The sequence below is a fragment of the Bos mutus genome, chromosome 2 (genome assembly GCF_027580195.1).
Source record: "Bos mutus isolate GX-2022 chromosome 2, NWIPB_WYAK_1.1, whole genome shotgun sequence".
Lineage (NCBI taxonomy): Eukaryota > Metazoa > Chordata > Mammalia > Artiodactyla > Bovidae > Bos > Bos mutus.
In genome coordinates this window covers 17,194,758-17,213,367 of record NC_091618.1, presented here as the reverse complement: position 1 = coordinate 17,213,367, position 18,610 = coordinate 17,194,758, and positions in this window count along the sequence as shown.

Sequence of the window (18,610 nt, the reverse complement as noted above, 5' to 3'; positions counted from 1 at the left end):
GAGGAACAGAGGGGGGAAAGGCCTACAGAAAACAAATAGCCAAATGGCAAATATAAATCCAGACGTATTAATAATTACACTAAATGTAAATGGTCTGAACGTCCCAATCAAAAGGCAGATATTGTCTGACTTGTGTAAAAGCAATATCCAGCTAGATTCTACTTACAGAAGACACACCTTAGATTCAAAGACGTGAATAGATTGGAAGTAAAAGGATGGAGAAAGATAAACCATGCAAACAGTTAACATAAATTTACCACATCACCAAGAAATTTCAGCCCAAAGAATCTTCCCAAGAAAAGTAAAAACATACACCCATAAAAAACCATAGACCTGAATGTTCATAGAAGTATCATTCGTAATAATAAAAACCTTGAAACAATCCAAAAGTCCAAAGACTAATGGATATATAAACAAAATGTAATAGACTCACAAGAAAATACTATTCAGCAGTTAAGAAGTAGTGATATAAGCTACAACATGGATGAATCTGAAAACCATTATGTGAATGGAAAGAAGCCAGACAAAAGACTACTTTTATATGATTCCATTTACATGCCATGTCCCAAATTTATGAGACAGAAAGAAGATCAGAAAGTGTTTAAGAGTGAGGATGGGAGCAAGAATGAATTGCAAATGGGCATGAAGGCACATTTTAAAGTGATCAAAATGTTCTAACATTAGATTGTGAAGATAGTTGCTCAGTTATACAAATCTACCAAAAATAACTGAATTGAAAAAAAGTATACATTTAACAACCAAAAAAAGTCATATGACAGGATATTTTGCTTCTATTCATCTGCTTTAATGTTTGGAAACACTTTAAAATACAAATAAAAGTTGTATTTTTTTCTATTGCCTAAAATCCATTGAGAAATAAAGAAATAATTGATAGTGTACTTTTTCTAGTACAAAGTGATAGAATATTGCTATAATATTGAAATAAAGAAGAATAATTTGTATTATACAAAAAATTAATGAAGGTGAAATAAAGATATTTCCAGAAAAATTACAGCTGAGAGAATTCATAGCCTGCAAACTCGCTGTGCTAAAGGGAGTTCATTAGGCTGAAGAGAAATGATACCAGATGGAAAGACAGAGCTAATAGGAAGGAATGAAGAATGCCAGAAATGCAAATACATGGGTAAACATAGAAGACTATTTTCTCCTTTCCTAATTTCTTTCAAAGGCAGTTGACTTTTTTAAAGCAAAAGTGATAATATACTGTGCGGTTTATAACATGTACAGAAGCATGGTATGACCCAGGCAAAAGACAAAAGAGGACTAATTATACTGTTATGAGTTTCTTGTGTTATACAGATGTGTCTTAATTAAACACACACTGTAAGAATACATGGGCTTACCTTGTGACTCAGCTGGTAAAGAATCCACCTGCAATGCAGGAGACCTGGGTTTGATCCCTGAGCTGGGAAGATCCCCCTGGAGAAGGGAAAGGCTACCCACTCCAGTATTCTGGCCTGGAGAATTTCATGGACTGTATAAAATACATGCTTTATTTAATCTATGAAGCAACCACTAAAAATTCAAAAAAATGAAAATTAAGAAAGCACAGCAGCAAAATCAATAAAAGAGATAAAATAGAATACTACAACACACCTGATTCATTCAAAAGAACACAGAAAAAGAGAAACCAGGAACAAAGATCAGAGAGGATAAATAGAAAACAAAAAGCAAGTTAATGGACTGAAACTCAACCATATCAATACTTACATTAAATGTATTAATACACTGCATAAAATTAATAATTAATTTCCAGGCTGCAGGGGAAAGCAAGACCTAATGGCATTTATAAATAGTGTTTATAATAGGTGCACTCTAAATTTAAAGATGCAGATAAGCTAAAAGTAAAAGGATTAAAAAAAATATGATGCAAGCACTAATTACAAGAAAGCTGATGTAACTATATGAACGTCAATAAAGCAGATTTTGAGACAAGAAGTATTACCAGAGATAAAGAAGGAAATTTCTTAATAATAAATAGGTCCATTCATCAAGATGATTAACAATCCTAAAATGTGTCTGTACCTTGGACTTCCCTGGCAGTCCAATGGTTGAGAATCCACCTGCCAATGAGGAGCACATGGATTTGAGCCCCAATCCAGGAAGATTCCACTTGTCGCAAAGTGACTAAGCCTGAGAGCCACAGTGACCGAAGCCCGCACACCTAGAACCCGTGCTACGTAAGAAAAGCCACTAAGTCAACACACCACAGCTAGAGAGGAGCCCCCATTTGCCCCAACTAGATAAGACTCAGAGCAGCCAAAAATAAATAAATAAAATTTTCAGTTCAGTTCAGTTCATAGCTCAGTCCCGTCCGTCTCTTTGCAACCCCATGAACCACAGCATGCCAGGCCTCCCTGTCCATCACCAACTCCCGAGTTTACCCAAACCCACATCCATTGAGTCAGTGATGCCATCCATCCATCTCATCCTCTGCCGTCCCCTTCTCCTCCTGCCCTCAATCTTTCCCAGCATCAGGGTCTTTTCAAATGAGTTAGCCCTTCACATCAGGTGTCCAAAGCACTGGAGTTTCAGCTTCAACATCAGTCCTTCCAATGAACACCCAGGACTGATCTCCTTTAGGATGGACTGGTTGGATCTCCTTGCAGTCCAAGGGACTCTCAAGAGTCTTCTCCAACACCACAGTTCAAAATCAACAATTCTTCAGTGCTCAGCTTTCTTTATAGTCCAACTCTCACACCCATACTTGACTACTGGAAAAACCATAGCCTTGACTAGACGGACCTTTGTTGACAAAGTAATGCCTCTGCTTTTTAATATGTTGCCTAGGTTGGTCATAACTTTCCTTCCAAGGAGTAAGCGTCTTTTAATTTCATGGCTGCAGTCACCATCTGCAGTGATTTTGGAGCCCAGAAAAATAAAGTCTGCCACTGTTTCCACTGTTTCCCCATCTATTTGCCATGATCTGATGGGACTGGATGCCATGATCTTCGTTTTCTGAATGTTGAGCTTTAAGCCAACTTTTTCACTCTCCTCTTTCACTTTCATCAAGAGGCCCTTTAGTTCTCCTTCACTTTCTGCCATAAGGGTGGTGTCATCTGCATATCTGAGGTTATTGATATTTCTCCCGGCAATCTTGATTCCAGCCTGTGCTTCCTCCAGCCCAGCGTTTCTCATGATGTACTCTGTATATAAGTTAAATAAGTAGGGTGACAATATACAGCCTTGACGTACTCCTTTTCCTATTTGGAACCAGTCTGTTGTTCTATGTCCAGTTCTAACTGTTGCTTCCTGACCTGCATTCAGGTTTCTCAAGAGGCAGGTTAGGTGGTCTGGTAATACACAAATAACCTAATTACAGAGTTTCAAAATACATGTGACAAAAATTGACAGAACTAAGTGGGAGATAGTTAAATCCACAATTATAGGATAGGCAACTCCCCTGTGGTAAGACTGCCTCCAAGGACAGCCACTACCATTTCCTCCATCTTCCAATCACATGCCACGTATTCTTACACAGGACGGAGATGTTTTCTGGCTCCTTCGGTCCAGACTGCCCTTGTGACTTGCTTTGGCCAACTGAATTTAGCAAAAGTCACACGATGCCAGTTCCAGCCCGAGTCCTTAAGGGGTGTGAATTCTCTTTCCCTCCCTTGGCCTAGGCTATTGACCACTGAGAAACCACACAGAGACAGGGAAGCCACGTGGAGGAGAGCTGTTGCATCTTAGCCGACTACCAGCACCAAGACTCCAGACATGTGAGTGTTCCAGGTGGTGGCAAAGGTACGAGCGACACTGGCTGACCCTTGAGAAGAACTGCCCCGTGGACCCACAGAACAGTGGGGAACGATGAGTTGTTTTAAGCCATGACATTTTGGGGCAGTTTGTTATGCAGCAATCCATCATTGAAACACACGTTTCTCAGGATTTGGTGGAACCAGCAGACAAAAACCAGTGAAGACGGCAGTTTTGCCACTCAAGGACAGCGTCCTGTGTGCCCACTTCCGCACCCCCACCCTTCATTGCAGCTGCCCAGCCCAAGGCAGGCATCATGGGAAGTCCTCAGGGAGGACCAGTGACATCTGAGAGATGGAAACAAGAGATGACGAAGAGCAAGATGGCCCATTGGCTGAGATCCTGGAGCTCTTACTGCAGCTGTTCTTCCTGGGTGAGAATGAAAGATGTGTGAGCTTTGGACAAGGTGTGGGAGGGGTGATGGTGCGCCAACATATGCAGCTTTGACGGGGCTGCTGATTTACTCCTCTGCGGAAACTCCATGGTGGTCAAAAACTAGCTTGATCAGAAAAAATGGTCCCAGTCCTGCTGAGGAGGAAGTGTCCACACTCGCTGGGGATTTTTTTTTTTTTTCATGTGTTTTCTGTTGTTCAGTGGGTGGTGAAGTGCCATGAGCCACAGAAAACAAGAAATGGATCCAAACTCATCAAATCATATATATTAAATGTCCATGTCCTTGTGTTGTGTGTGCTGAGTCGTGTCTGACTCTTTGCACCCCCATGGAGGCTCATCTGTCCTTGGGATTCTCCAGGTAAGAATACTAGAGTGGGTTGCCATTTCCTCCTCCAGGGGATCTTCCTAACCCAGGGATTGAACCCAGGTCTTCTGTGCATCTCCTGCATTGACAGGTGGGTTCTTGACCACTGAACCACCAGGGAAGCCCCATTAAATGCCCATAACTTTTTGTATATATTTGATGTACAAATCGGAGAAGGCAATGGCACCCCACTCCAGTACTCTTGCCTGAAAAATCCCATGGGCGGAGGAGCCTGGTAGGCTGCAGTCCATGGGGTCGCAAAGAGTCGGACACGACTGAGCGACTTCACTTTCACTTTTCACTTTCATGCACTGGAGAAGGAAATGGCAACCCACTCCAGTGTTCTTGCCTGGAGAATCCCAGGGACGGGGGAGCCTGGTGGGCTGCCGTCTATGGGATCACACAGAGTCGGACATGACTGAAGTGACTTAGCAGCAGATGTACAAATATACGTTTGTATATATTTGATATACAAGCATATATTTGATAATATTCTTTAATAAAGCTGTTAAGAAGGGGGAGGAAGAAGGGAAGGAGTAGAAGAAATGGGTAACTACACCTGCTGCTACCCCATATCCTGGTTTCGGAAATCTACCATCTTCCTGGGGATGATGACTTCAGGAAGAGACATAAAAGAGTAGTTGACATCTCAGAGGAAGATGAAAGACACATGGCTCTTCAAGAAGGTACAGGCCAACCTGAGCAAGGAAGACATGATTTTCGACTTTACCTGCATTGAGATGTTAGTGAGGAAGAAGCCCTGAGAGGCAATGGCTGGGGACTGAGGGGAGATCAGTGGCAGGAGGTTTGGGCCACGGCAGCCTTGAAGGACCGAGCACCCGGCTAAGCCCTGCACACCTCAGCAGACACGCAGCCAGCCTTGAGACGCATGAGCAAACTCAGCCAAGATCAGCAGGGCCACTCAGCCCATCTCAGCATCAGCCAGCCTCCAGTAGACACTGAGATCCATAAGAGAACGAGACAGAAGCCTGCAGATTGGTCAACCTCCAGCTGACCCTAAGATGCAGGAGTGAACCCAACTGAGGTCAGCAAAGCTGTCAGCCAAGTTCAGCCCGAATTAGTCAACCCCAACCAAGCTGCAAACCCTTTATCAACATCAAGCTGTTCATCAAGCTGGACAAGGCCCGGATGACCCGGGCAATGCATTTGGAGCAAAGATGGTTTTTTCCACCAATGGTGCTGAAACAACTAGACAATCACAGGCAAAAGGAAAGGAGGGAGGGATGAAGTGGGGAGGGAAGGACAGAGGGAGAAAGGAAGGAAGATCAAAACACAGGTATTTCACTCTTTGCAAAAATTAACTCAAAATATATCACAGACTTAAATGTAAGATACAAAATCATAAAGTTCCTAGAAGATAACACAGAGAAAAGCCTAGATGATGACCTTTCAGATAGTATAGTGATGGTATAGTGATGACCTTTTAGATACTCCATCGAAGGCATAACCCATGAAAGAAATTATTGATAAGCTGGACTTTATTAAAATTAAAAGCTTCTGCTCTGTAAAAGACAGTTATCAAGAGAATTGAAAGACAAGCCACAGACTGCAAGAAAATAATTCCAAAATATATATCTGACAAAGTATTATTATCTAAAATATTTTTTAAAAATACAAAGAACTCTTAAATTCAAAAGTAGGAAAGCAAACACCATGATTTAAAAATGGGTGAAAGAGCTTAAAAGACACACCATCAAAGAAGACATCCAAATGCAAAATAAGCATATGTGAAGATGCCCCATATCATATATCATCAGAGAAGCACAAATTAACACAACAACATGATACCACTACACACCTATTCTCACGGCCACAATTTCTAGGGCAGGAACAGTACTCTGTATGATACTATAATGATGGATGCAGGTTGTGATACATTCTCTAGACCCAAAGAACTTCCAACACCAAGAGTGAATCCCAACGTAAACTCTGGACTTGGGGTGATGATGCTGTCAGTGTAGGTTTATCAGATGGGACAAATCTACCGCTCTGATGGGAAATGTGTATCATGGGGAAGGCTATGCACTCCAGGAGATGATGAAGGACAGAGAAGCATGGCGTGCTGCAGTCCATGGGGGGTCACAAGAAGTCGGACACAACTTAGCATCTATACGGCAGCAAGATGCATGTGTGAAGTCAAGGGGCCATCCTGGAAATCTCCATACCTTTCACTCAATTTTGCTATGAATCTAGTCTGCTCTAGAAAATTAACTCAAAAAAGAAACTGGAGGACATAAATTAAAAGCTGGAAACTGCCAGCTCTTTACTGGGGCTTGAAACAGAGGCTTTTAGAAAAGGACATACCAAAGAGAAATCTAAATATCCAGACAAGTTGAGCTGATGGCTAGCATTACAAGAAACATTCAGTCTTTAGAAGATTCATCAAACCATCCAATATCAAGTACCTGCAACTGAAACAGCCTTCAGAATACATCAGGAGGAAAAAAAAAAGGACAGCTTCAAATATGCTAAAGGATGATTTAGATGAAAATGAGCTTTGGGGATGCCTGAAGCTGCTTTCACAAGAAGCCAAAGAAGGGAAAAGGAGAGTTGGAAATGTCAGAAAATTCTGAAGAAAATCAGATCAAGCCTCAAAAGTGGCCACCTACTACAAAGGAGTAATTGTGTGTCATTCCTGGAAAAAGACAACATGGACAGTGGGAGTTTGGAATTAGTTATAAGGAATGCACTAGAAAACGGAGACCTTCTTAGAACTAGGTCTTAGAAGGTAGATCAAAAGGACTTTTGAAGAAACTGCTTGATGTCACTCAACTAAAGGGTTATTTTTAAAACACTATACAAGAAATAGAATGTACACTCAATTCTCTGAGGAAGATGAAACAATCAGTGTCCTCATATTTAAAGTCTTCAAACTGAGAAAGTTTCACTGAAGTTAGAAAATCACAAAAAGGGAGAGGCAATAGCATCAGGAGAGATTTCAAATCCTTCCTGAATTACAGCAAGAAAAATAAACGAATGTTTGCCAAATATCCGAGCTAGAGAGAATTTGCCCTTTAATGTTATAGGAGAATCTTTCCAAAGCAGATGGTAAGATCAGCGGAGCTGGATACCTACAGAGCACAAGCCAAAATTCCATCAGAAAAATTCAAAAGACTCATGGGCTGTTATGGAAGCCAGCTTACTTCCCACGAGAGAAAAAAAGCTCATGGTAATGGAGCTGAGCGCTCTCTTGGCTGAAAGAAACCTTGAGAACATAAGAAGAGCACTTCCTTTTTTCCGATGAGAAATTTTGAGGCAGAATTTTAATCTTTCAAAGAGAATCCTATGTCCCTGATGTTCCAAATCAGGGACACTTGGCAGAGTCCCAGAAGACCACGAGAGGCGGTTGCCAGATGCAGTACAGGATGCCTGTTGTTGTTCAGTCGCTCAGTCATGTCTGATTCTTTGTTACCCCATCAACTGCAGCACGCCAGGCTTCCCTGTCCTTCACCATCTCCTGGAGCCTGCATGCGTTCTAAGTTGCTTCAGTCAGGTCTGACTCTTTGCAACCCCATGGACTGTAGCCCTCCAGGCTCCTCTGTCCATGGGATTCTCCAGGCAAGAATACTGGGGTGGGTTGTCATGCCCTCCTCCAGGACATCTTCCCAACCCAGGGATCGAACCTGCAGCTCCTGCACTGCAGGTGGATTCTTTACCACTGAGCCACTGGGGAAGCCCCAGTGGATGCCTAGTAACTGACAAATATTACCCCAGCCAGGTGATCAAGGTCAACATCAACAGTGATGAGTGATACTGATAATATATATCTTTGCTATAATGTGATGAAAATGGCACTTTACCTCTGTGATCTTCCTCCCCCAAACCCATAACCTCTGTCTAATCATGAGGAAAACCATCAGACAAATCCTCTTTTAGAGGGACATTCTACAAAATATCTCAAGACTGTCAAATATCATCAAAAACATGGAAAATCTGAGAAACTGTCACTGCCAAGAGGAGACTAAGGAAATGTGATGACTAAATGTCCTGTTGGATCCTGACTAAGATCCTGGAAGAAAAAAGCACATTAAGTAAAAACTAAAGCAATCTGAATAAAATATGTTTTATTTTTTTAATCGTTAATAATAATGTATCAATATTGATTCATTAATTGTAATAACTGTAATAAAAGTATCATACGAATGTAAAAGTACCATACAGAAGGGAAATGTAGTATGAGGTGCATGAGAACTCTCTCTACTATATTTGCAATTTTTCTATAAGACTGTTCTAAAAAACAAAGTTAATGTTTAAAACAGACAATGAGGATATAGGAGATTTGAACAACATTATAAACCAACAGGAGACTCGGGTTCAATCCCTAGGTCAGGAAGATCCCCTGGGGTAGGAAATGGCAACCCACTCCAGTATCCTTACCTGGAAAATTCCACAGACAGAGGAGCCTGGTGGATTATAGTCCACAGGGCGGCAAAAAGTCAACACAACTGAGTGACTGAGTACATAGAACTTTAAATTCCAAACTGCAAAATACACATTTTTTTCAAGTGCACATGGAATGTTTGTCAGAGTCTACTGCATGCTGGACCATGAAAAGAGTCTCAACAAATTCTGAAGAAAAGGATTGAAATTATAAAGAGTATGTTAGGTGATATTCTTGGAACACAACAGAGAGAAATTAGATATCAATTACATAAAGAGCTCTCTCTCAAATCTCCAAATATTGGGAAACTAAAAAGTAACCTTCACAATATTCCCCATGTCAAAGAAGAAATAACAAGTGAAATAAATATTTTGATACAAGTGAAAATCAAAGCCTAACACATCAAAATTTATTTACCATTACACTTTGATTCTTTTAAATTTCATTCTAAAGATAGCATTCATCTAAGTATATCAGTTTGCAACAGCTGCCATAACAACTATCAGCTTAAGTATCTTGCTTAAACAACAGACATTTATTTTCTCATAATTCTGGAAGTAGAAGTCCAAGCTCAAGTCAGCAGGGTTGATTTCTCCTTGGCTCTCTCCCTGTGTCTTCATAGGATCTTTTTCTGTACATGCACGTGTCCTAACTGCCTCCTCTTTAAAGACAACAGCTATTTGGGATTAGGACCTACTCTAATGGCCTCAGATGAAAAAAGGGGGCTTCCAACGTGGCACCAGTGGGAAAGAATCCATGCCTGCCAATGCAAGAGGCATAAGAGACACGGGTTCAATCACTGGGTCAGGAAGATCCCCTGGAGAAAGGCATGGCAACCCACTCCAGTGTTCTTGCTTGGACAATCCCATGGACAGAGAAGCCTGGGGGGCTACAGTCCAGGGGGTCCAAGAGTAGGACAGGACAGAGCGCGCGTGCGCATGCACACACACACACACACACACACACACACACACACACACGAGTGGCCTCATTTTAATTTAATCACCTCTTTAAAAGCCTTGTCTCCACCCACTGACATATTCTGAGATAACAGGGGTTAAAACTTAAACATAGGAATTGGGGAAGTGACAATTTAGCTCACAACATATGTGTTGTTAATTCCTAGACTTTCTTCTTTGTATTGTCAACACTAATTTCAGGGGAAAAAATCCTTAAGCACAGTCTGAAAGACAGCTCAAGGTCTAAAGCGAGGTGCCTCCCACACCAAAGCTGCCAACACCCACATTCCCTGAACAAGTATAAATGGTGGGGTCTGCAGACAAATAGGAAATTCACTCTTACCTTGTGGGTGAAGCACAGCTGCATCGTAAAATGTGAATATGAAAAAAACGGACAAGACAACAAAAACACATATATTCCACTGTCTTCCTGATTGAATTTCCATTTCTATTTAAAAAAAACAACAGTCTCTGGATTTGACCAGAGGGGATAATCTCGAGTCCATCCTCTGGAGCTGATTCCTTCCCATCCACCTTCCACTTCCATGACACCTCCTCAGAGAAGCCTGCTCTGACTTCCTCTCCATTCTTATACAGCATTGTTTTATTTTCTTTAAAGTATGTAACACTCTTGGGAATAATCACATTTATTTCCTTGTTTATTTTTGGTCTTTTTTCATTAGAACATAAGATGCAAGTGAATGGCAGGGCCCTTGCCTGTCTTAGTTCATGCCTAAATCCCTACAGCCCAGCCCATAAGACACCTTTCATCAGCAGATGGTGAGTGAATGAAAAAAATAGTTGCTACATTTATGAGTCGATCTGGCTTTACAGTGACTTTTTCACGTTCATCTTTCACTGTGCTTCTCTGAGTCAAAAATGTTGAAAATGTTTACCTTCTTTGATGAGAGGTGTCTCCAAATTCTAACAGGGAAGGAAAATCCAGGGAGGTGATTTGAAAGTGATATTAAAAATTAGCAGAAGCATCGCCCTGGAGGTGGCCACCAGGGGGTGTCACCAAATCTGCCCAAGCAGGCTGGGTAGGTGCCAAGCTCTACGTGGGCTGGCAGACCCTGGGCATGTCCACAGCCTTTTAAGTTTTCCATCTCCAAATGTGCCTCTCCTTCCCTTCAGATACTCCAACAGCAGGAAGAGGGGCCTGGCCTGGGATGATGTCCCCAGGAAGAAGGCTGGCTGCAAATATATTTCCTTCCCAAAAGCAACTAGAGGGACTTCCCTGGTGGTCCCAGGGTTAAGACTTCGCCTACCAAAGGAGGAGATATGGGTTCAATCCCTGGTGGAGGAGCTAAGATCCCACATGCCTCAACGCCAGAAAAAAACAAAACATAAAACAGAAGCAATATTGTGATGAATTCAATGCATGCTAAGTCACTTCAGTTAAGTCTGACTCTCTGAGACCCCACAGACTGTAGCCCGCCTGGCTCCTCTGTCCATGGGATTCTCCATGAGACAATACTGGAGTGGGGTGCCATTTCCTCCTCCAGGGAACAAATTCAATAAAGACTTTTAAATGGTCCACATTAAAAAAAAAAAAAAAAAAAAGCAACTACAAATCAGAATTTCTAGGGATCAGTTTTATGATCTATATTTAAAAAGGTACAAAACTTTCCTAGGAACCATAAAGCTTAAATGGAGAGACAAACCATATTCCTGGATAGGAATGTAGACTCTCCCCCAAATCAGAGGAAAGCCAATGGAAAAAAAAAAAAAAATCTCAAGAGGGTTTTGCAGACAAGTAGAAAATTCATTCTAAAATGTGTTTTGAAAAGCCAATACCTTCCAATCGTTGAGAACATTAAAAGAAAAAGTAATGACCAACAATTTCAATGTTCTATATATATAACAAATTCTAGAAGAAAATGTTGGTGAATACGTGAGTTTAAGAGAAAGGGAGTCTAAGTATACAGGCAAGGAAGAAATCAGAATGGAAAATTTGAGGGATTTATATATCAAAACAGTCTGTGAATGCAATAAAAAAGGCAGGTGTTGAAGTGGAAAAATACCAGTGACTTCTGATGGACAGAGCCAATATTCTTAATATACAAAGAGATCTCTGTTTTTTATGACTACAAACACACGAATAAAAAAAATGGGAAAGGACACAGGCAGAGCCTGGTAGATTAGAGTCTGGATTCTCCTGGGCAGGCTGTGGGCATTATTCTGAATGAAGGATCTGGGTTTGGGGCAAAGGCGGGGCTTCGTCCACTTCGTTTTTTCAAAGTGCGCGCTCTGACGATGGAAGGGAGAACAGACTTTGCGGGGGCGGGGAAGATGGGGAGGAGCTTGCAACCGTTCGCTGAGATACCAGGTGAGACGATGGCATGAACCAAGGTGGGAAAAGCGGTCAGAGAAGCTTAGACTTTGGAGGCACAGCTCAGGGAACTTGCTGGTAGATTCAGCGCGGGGTGTGAGACAAAAAGAGACACCAGGAAGATCCAGATCTTGCTTCAGCTGCTGTAACAGAGCTGTCCTTGCTCAAGTGTGAGCGGGTATGGTAGAGGAATTGCTTTGATGGAGGGAAGGTAAAGAGTCACAGCTCTTCTGAAGGGCAGGTTGTCAATATGTGTCCAAATATCTTGCAAGAATAGGTCATTTAAGGGCTTTCCAGGTGGCGCTAGTGGCAAAGAGCCTGCCTGCCTGCCAATCCAGGAAACCTAAGAGATGCAGGTTCCATCCCTGGATCCTCTAGAGGAGGGCTCGGCCACCCACTCCAGTAATATTGCCTGGAATCCCCAGGCAAGGGGATTGGACAGAGGAGCCTGGCGGGCTACAGTCCTTGGGGTGGCAAAGAGTCAGACACGATTAAGTGACTAAGCACAGCACAGCACAGGCCATTTAAACCAGCAGGCCCCCTTGTAGCAATTTATCTTAGGAAAACAGCAAGCCAGGAAGCAAGGAAACACACAGCATATGAGTATCTTCATGGCTGCTTTGATTGGAAGAACAAAATTTTGAAGTATTCTTCAATCGATCATACATGGCATATCAAAAGATAGAATTCTGTGCACTCATAAATATATTATGTATTTGATGATGTGGAAAGGGATTCAGATCATTTTTCTAACTGAAAGAAGATTAGAAAAGTATATAATCCCCCTTTTTTTTACTAAATAAACTTTGTGAATGTAGATATGCATGTAAAGGAAACCTAGAAGAATATATACCAATTGCATACGGACACTGAGAACAGAAGTTACTCTGCTGCTGCTGCTGCTAAGTTGCTTCAGTCGTGTCCGACTCTGTGTGACCCCATAGACGGCAGCCCACCAGGCTCCCCGTCCCTGGGATTGTCCAGGCAAGAACACTGGAGTGGGTTGCCATTTCCTTCTCCAATGCATGGAAGTGAAAAGTGAAAGTGAAGTCGCTCAGTCGTTCCCGACTCTTAGCGACCCCATGGACTGGAGCCTACCAGGCCCCTCCATCCATGGGATTTTCCAGGCAAGAGTGCTGGAGTGGGTGCCACTGCCTTCTCCAGAAGTTACTCCAGGGAAGTAGAATTATGGACAAAACTGCTGCTGTGGGTTGGATTGTGCCCCCAAACCCATAGGTTGAAAGTCCTAATCTTTAATACCTCAGAACATGACCTTATTTGGAAATAGAACTGTTGTAGATGTAATTAGTTAAGATGAAGTGATGAGTATGAGCCCCAATCCAATATGATGGGTGTCCTTATTAAAGGGGAAATTTGGACACAGACATATATACAAAAAAGTCCATGTAACAATGAAGGCAGAGACTGAGTGATGCTTTTATACACAAAAGAATGCCGTAGATTGCCAGTAAATCAGCAGAGCCCGAGGAGAGGCTTGGAAAAGACTGCCCCTCCCAGACCTCAGGAGAAACCAACCATTATAACACATTGATCTCAGACTTCTGGCCTCCAGAACTGAGAGACAAAAAATTACCCTTGTTTGAACCACTCAATTCGTGATACTTTGTTATGGCCTCCCTTGCTAAGTAAAACAGCTGACTTTATATACTGTCTGAAATTTCCCCAGTATGCAAATATTTGCTGCATCCTCAGAAAAACAAAGTATTTCCACTTTAAACAGATTTTACTAGTTATGTCTTGCATGATTTGATGGAGTAAAAAACAATGTTATTCAAAATATATTTCAAATGTATATACCTGTTGATGATATTTTAATCTTTCTGAGTGATATGCTGAAAATTCAGATAAAATAATGTTGCTGCTGCTGCTGCTGCTAAGTCGCTTCAGTTGTGTCCGACTCTGTGGGACCCCATAGATGGCAGCCCACCAGGCTCCCCCGTCCCTGGGATTCTCCAGGCAAGAACACTGGAGTGAGTTGCTGTTTCCTTCTCCAATGCATGAAAGTGAAAAGTGAAAGTGAAGTTGCTCAGTTGTGTCCGACTCTTAGCGACCCCATGGACTGCAGCCCACCAGGCTCCTCCGTCCGTGGGATTTTCCAGGCAAGAGTACTGGAGTGGGATTCCATTGCCTTCTCCAAAATAGTGTTACTCTTTTTCAAATGATTTAAATAGAACCTGCCTCCTGTCCCCCTGCCATCAACTGGGGAGGCTACAGAGAGGAAGCAGCAGAAGTGGCAGAGCTGGTGGGGTTTGAACTGGATGCCCTTTGTGAAGAGTAGTGAGGATGTTCACCGCAGCATTGTTTATAATAGAGAGAAATGAAAAGCAGTCCCAACAACCAGCAACAGACCGTTATTTGTGTTGTTTATTATCTCAGTTCAGTTCAGTCACTCTGTCGTGTCCGACTCTCTGCGACCCTGTGAACCACAGCATGCCAGGCCTCCCTGTCCATCACCAACTCCCGGAGTCTACCCAAACTCATATCCATTGAGTCCATGATGCCATCCAACCATCTCATCCTCTGTCGTCCCCTTCTCCTCCTGCCTTCAGTCTTTCCCTGCATCTTTTCCAATGATTCAGTTCTTCACATCAGGTGGACAAAGTATTGGAGTTTCAGCTTCAACATCAGTCCTTCCAGTGAACACCCAGAACTGATCTCCTTTAGGATGGACTGGTTGGATCTCCTTGCAGTCCAAGGGACTCTCAACAGTCTTCTCCAACACCACAGTTCAAAAGTATCAATTCTTCAGTGCTCAGCTTTCTTTATAGTCCAACTCTCACATCCATACATGACCACAGGAAAAACCATAGCCTTGAATAGATGGACCTTTGCTGGCAAAGTAATGTCTCTGCTTTTTAATATGCTGTCTAGGTTGATCATAGCTTTCCTTCCAAGGAGTAAGCATCTTTTAATTTCATGGCTGCAGTCACCATCTGCAGTGATTTTGGAGCCCAGAAAAATAAAGTCTGCCACTGTTTCCACTGTTTCCCCATCTATTTGCCATGATGTGATGGGACCAGATGCCATGATCTTTGTTTTCTGAATGTTGAGCTTTAAGCCAACTTTTTCACTCTCCTCTTTCACTTTCATCAAGAGACTCTTTAATTCTTCTTCACTTTCTGCCATAAGGGTGGTGTCATCTGCATATCTGAGGTTATTGATATTTCTCCCGGCAATCTTGATTCCAGCCTGTGCTTCCTCCAGCCCAGCATTTCTCATGATGTACTCTGTATATAAGTTAAATAAGCAGGGTGACAATTTACAGCCTTGATGTACTCCTTTTCCAATTTGAAACTAGTCAGTTGTTCCATGTCCAGTTCTAACTGTTGCTTCCTTACCTGCATACAGATTTCTTAAGAGGCAGGTCAGGTTCTGGCATTCCCACCTCTTTCAGAATTTTCCACAGTTTATTGTGATCCACACAGTCAAAGGCTTTGGCATAGTCAATAAGGCAGAAATAAATGTTTTTCTGGAACTCTCTTGTCTTTTGGATGATCCAGCAGATGTTGGCAATTTGATGTCTGGTTCCTCTGCCTTTTCTAAATCCAGCTTGAACATCTGGAAGTTCACAGTTCATGTATTTCTGAAGCCTGGCTTGGAGAATTTTGAGCATTACTTTACTAGCGTGTGAGATGAATGCAATTGTGCGGTAGTTTGAGCATTCTTTGGCATTGCCTTTCTTTGGGATTGGAATGAAAACTGACCTTTTCCAGTCCTGTGGCCACTGCTGGGTTTTCCAAATTTGCTGGCATATTGAGTGCAGCACTTTCATAGCATCAGCTTTTAGGATTTGAAATAGCTCAACTGGAATTCCATCACCTCCACTAGCTGTATCTGTAGTGATGCTTTCTAAGGCCCACTTGCCTTCACATTCCAATTAAGTCTAATATTATTACTTAATCATTATTAACTATGAAATGGGTAATATTTCCCCCAATTGGTAGACAGAAACAGAGTAAACATGAGAATAAATGCTTTATCTTCACAATTAAAAATAAAAGGAAAAGGAAAACAGAGCAAATCTAAAGAGAAAAAGGATATTACTTTTTTAAAAGGCAGAAATAATGTAACTAGAAAACAGAAAAAAAAAAACAGAATTGATAAATCTAAGAGGAAGTTCTTTTAAAAATACATAATTGGCAAATATCTGGCACTTTAAATTTCCTGAATAAAAAGTTAAAAAATATTATAATAGTGAATAGAGCTACTACATGATCCAGCAACCCCATTCCTGAATGTATATCCAGGAAAAAAAAAACAACTGTAATTCAGAAAGATACATGTATCCCAGTGTTCACAGAAACATCATTTATAATAGTCAAGAGATGGAAACAACCCAAGTGTCCATCAACAGATGACTGGCTTAAGAAGATGTGGTATATGTGCAATGGGGTATTATAATACTCAGCCATTAAAGAGAATGAAATACTGCATTTACAGCAACATGAGTGGGCCTAGGGAATATGTTTAGTGAAGTAAGTCAGGCAGAGAAAGACAAATGTTATATGATATCACTTACAGGTGCAGAATGTAAAAAATAATAGATATGAATCTATGTGCAAAAGTGAAACAGACTCATAGACGTAGAAAACACACTTACGGTTACCAAGGTTGTGGGGGCACAAATTAGGAGTGTGGAATTAACAAACTACTAGGTATAAAATAAACAACCAAGATTTACTGTATAGCACAAGAAAATATAATCGCTATCTTATAATAACCTATAATGGAATATAGTCACAAAAAATAACTGAATCATGATTACTTTGATTACTTTGCTATACACCTAAAATTAATGCATATTGAAAAACAACTATGATTCAATTTTTAAAATTATAATATTGAGATATATGTTTTTTCTTATCAAATTAAAGGACACATTGTAAACGACTTCACCAAAGGTGGTATAGCCGTTTCTCACAAGCAAGCATGACTGAGGATAAACGGAATAAAAATTTCTGGAGAGGACCATGGCAATGTTTGAAAAACAGCCTGAAGACTTACAAACGGGAATAACAAATATCATATAGTAACTGATGAGCTATATGTTGAACATATCTGATGGACGTATCCTATAGGTTCGGTATCAGATACTGATGAACGCATCTGCAGGGCAGCAACTGAGACATGGACGTGAAGAACAGACTTGCGGACATGGGGAGGGAAGGAGAGGGTGGGATGAATTGAGAGAGTAGCATTGAAACACATATATTACCATATGTGAAATTAGACAGCCAGTGGAAATTTGTTGTATGATGCAGGGAGCTCAAATCCAGTGCTCCGTGACAACCTAGAGGAGTGGGATGAGGTGGGAGGGAGGTTCCAGAGGGAGGGGACCTACATGTACCTATGGCTGATTCATGTTGATACCCGGCAGAAACCTACACAATATTGTAAAGCAATTATCTCCAATTAAAAATAAATAAATTTAAGGAAAAAGACACGTTTTAAAACAAGATTTACACACCAAGAGATTCATGAATATGAGACAGTTTTTAATCAAGTCAAATGTATTTGTTTTATATGACTTCTTTGGTGCAATACAGCCTGCTCAGCTCAGAGTTCTGTAGGTCAACAGTAGAGATGGGCTCCACTGTTTTCTCCGCAGCTGATCTCACAAGGTCAAAAGCAAGGCGCCAGCCAGCTTGGACTCCTTATCTGAGGCTTTGGACAGGGATGTCCTTCCAGGCTCACTCAGGTTGTGGGAAGAATCCAGCTCTGTGTGGATGTAGGATGGAGGTCTCCATCTTCTTGCTCTCAGCTGGAAGCCCCCTCCTTTATTTAAGGGCACCTGCTTACCTGACAACAACCTCTCTCTTCCCACCCGCCTCATCTTCAAACCAGCAACACTACATCCAGTCAGAGTTCAAATCTCTCTGCATTCTCCTTCTGCTACATCCTTCTCACTCTAGCCAGAGAAAGTGCTCTGCTTTTAAGAGCCTATGTGATTAGCTTGGGCTCACACAGATAATCCATGATCATCTTCCTATTTTAAGGCTCATAACCTTAATTGTGGAGAAGGCAATGGCACCCCACTTCAGTACTCCTGCCTGGAAAATCCCATGGATGGAGGAGCCTGGAAGGCTGCAGTCCATGGGGTTGCTGAGGGTCAGACACGACTGAGCGACTTGACTTTCACTTTTCACTTTCATACACTGGAGAAGGAAATGGCAACCCACTCCAGTGTTCTTGCCTGGACAATCCCAGGGACGGGGGAGCCTGGTGGGCTGCCGTCTATGGGGTCGCACAGAGTCGGACACGACTGAAGTGACTTAGCAGCAGCAGTAGCAGTAACCTTAATTGGGGAGGGGGGAGCACTTGTGGTAAAGAACCTGCCTGCAAATGCAGGAGACATAAGAGAT